The sequence below is a fragment of the Hemiscyllium ocellatum genome, chromosome 12, assembly GCF_020745735.1.
Source record: "Hemiscyllium ocellatum isolate sHemOce1 chromosome 12, sHemOce1.pat.X.cur, whole genome shotgun sequence".
Lineage (NCBI taxonomy): Eukaryota > Metazoa > Chordata > Chondrichthyes > Orectolobiformes > Hemiscylliidae > Hemiscyllium > Hemiscyllium ocellatum.
In genome coordinates this window covers 69,728,411-69,731,314 of record NC_083412.1, presented here as the reverse complement: position 1 = coordinate 69,731,314, position 2,904 = coordinate 69,728,411, and positions in this window count along the sequence as shown.

Sequence of the window (2,904 nt, the reverse complement as noted above, 5' to 3'; positions counted from 1 at the left end):
GTGGGAGCACGAGGCAGTGGCGATACAGTCATCGATGTAGCGGAAGAAAAGGTGTGGGGTGGTGCCAGTGCGGCTGTGGAAGATGGACTGTTCCACATATCCTATGAAGAGGCAGGCATAGCTGAGGCCCATGCAGGTGCCCATGGCTACTCCTTTGGTTTGGAGGAAGTGGGAGGATTGGAAAGAGAAGTTGTTCACAGTGAGGACCAGTTCAGTCAGTTGAAGGAGGGTGTCAGTGGAAGGGTACTGGTTGGTACAGCGGGAAAGGAAGAAGCAGAGGGTTTTGAGTCCTTTGTGATGGGTGATGGAGGTGTACAGGGACTGGATGTCCATGGTGGAGGTAAGGCATTGGGGACCAGGGAAGCGAAAATCATGGAGGAGGTAGAGGGCGCGGGTGGTGTCCCGAACATAGGTGGGAGGTTCTTGGACTAAGGGGGACAGGACTGTGTCGAGGTATGCAGAGGTGGGTTCAGTGGGGCAGGAGCAGGCTGAGACAATGGGTCAGCCGGGGCAGTCAGGTTTGTGGATTTTGGGCAGGAGGTAGAAATGGGCGGTGTGGGGTTGTGGGACTATGAGGTTGGAGGCGGTGGATGGGAGATCCCCTGAGGTGATGAGGTTATGGCTGGTCCGGGAGATGATGGTTTGGTGGTGTGAGGTGGGGTCATGGTCAAGGTGGCCCTGGGCACCCGCATGGGCCCCACCTATGCCTGCCTCTTTGTAGGATATGTGGAACAGTCCATCTTCCACAGCTAAACTGGCACCACTCCCCTCCTTTCCTCCGCTACATCGATGACTGTATCGGCGCTGCCTTGTGCTCCCGTGAGGAGGTTGAACAGTTCATCCACTTTACCAACACCTTCCACCCTGACCTCAAATTCATCTGGACTGTCTCAGATTCCTCCCTCCCCTTCCTCGACCTTTCCATTTCTATCTTGGGCGACCGAATCAACACGGACATTTACTATAAACTGACTGACTCACACAGCTACCTAGACTACACCTCATCCCACCCTGCCCCCTGTAAAAACGCCATCCCATATTCCCAATTCCTTCGTCTCCACCGCATCTGCTCCCAGGAGGACCAGTTCCAATACCGTACAACCCAGATGGCCTCCTTCTTCAAAGACCGCAATTTCCCCCCAGACCTGATCGACGATGCCCTCCACCGCATCTCCTTCACTTCCCACTCCTCCGTCCTTGAGCCCCGCCCCTCTAACCGCCACCAGGACAGACCCCCACTGGTTCTCACCTACCACCTCCATATACATCGTATCATCTGTCGTCTTTTCCGTCACCTCCAAACAGACCCCACCACCAGAGATATATTTCCCTCCCCTCCCTATCAGTGTTCCAAAAAGACCACTCCCTCCGTGACTCCCTCGTCAGGTCCACACCCCCCACCAACCCAACCTCCACTCCCGGCACCTTCCCCTGCAACTGCAAGAAATGCAAAACTTCTGCCCACACCTCCCCTCTCACTTCCCTCCAAGGCCCCAAGGGATCCTTCCATATTCACCTGCATCTCCACACACATCATTTACTGCATCCACTGCACCCGATGTGGCCTCCTCTATATTGGGGAGACAGGCCGCCTACTTGCGGAACGTTTCAGAGAACACCTCTGGGACACCCGGACCAACCAACCCAAACACCCTATGGCTCAACACTTCAATTCCCCCTCCAACTCCACCAAGGACATGCAGGTCCTTGAACTCCTCCATCGCCAGACCATAGCAACACGATGGCTGGAGGAAGAGCGCCTCATCTTTCGCCTGGGAACCCTCCAACCACAAGGGATGAACTCAGATTTCTCCAGTTTCCTCATTTCCCCTCCCCCCACCTTGTCTCAGTCCCAATCCTCGAACTCAGCACCACCTTCCTAACCTGCAATCTTCTTCCGAACCTCTCCTTCCCCATCCTCACTCTGGCTTATTACCCTCACCTTATCACCCTCGCCTTATCACCCTCACCTTATTACCCTCACCTTATTACCCTCACCTTATCACCCTCGCCTTATCGCCCTCACCTTAACCTCCTTCCATCTATCACATTTCCAACGCCCCTCCCCCAAGCCCCTCCTCCCTAACTTTTATCTTAGCCTGCTTGGCACACTTTCCTCATTCCTGAAGAAGGGCTAATGCCCGAAACGTCGATTCTCCTGCTCCTTGGATGCTGCCTCACCTGCTGCGCTTTTCCAGCAACACATTTTCAGCTCTGATCTCCAGCATCTGCAGTCCTCACTTTCTCCTAGAAAACTATGGTGAGGCCTTGTTTGGAACACAAACCATTCTGTTATAACATGCTTTTTGTCAATACAAATTCACGGTAATGCAATTGATGAATAGGGAACCCTGTTTCGACAGCACAAACTTTTAAAATGTATTGGCTGTAATACAATTACATTGTCAACACTTTAATCACTGTTTCTAAAGCATGATTTTTCTATAATGTAGGGTTAGACAAGAACACAACCATCGTGTTGAAGAAGATCTGGCTATATTGTGTACAACTCTGGTCACCACACCACCAGAAGGATGTGGATGCTTTGAAGAGGGGACAGAAACAGCTTCCCAGGATGTTGCCTGGTTTGGAGGGATTGGCTGCAAGGAGAGATTGGAATAACTTGATTTGTTTTCTCTTGAACATCAAAGGATGAGGGGCATCCTGATAGAAGTTTACAAAATTCAGAGAGGCATGGATAAAATGGATAGTCAGAGTTTTTTTCCAGGGTGGAAATGTCAAATACTATGGGATATCAGTTTAAGGGAAAAGGGGGTAAGTTTAAAGGAGATGTGAGAGGCATGTTTTTTACACAGAGGATGGTAAGTACCTGGAATGCACTGCCAGAGGGGGTGATGGTGGTGGATATAATAGCAATACGTAAGAGATAAATTGACAAATACA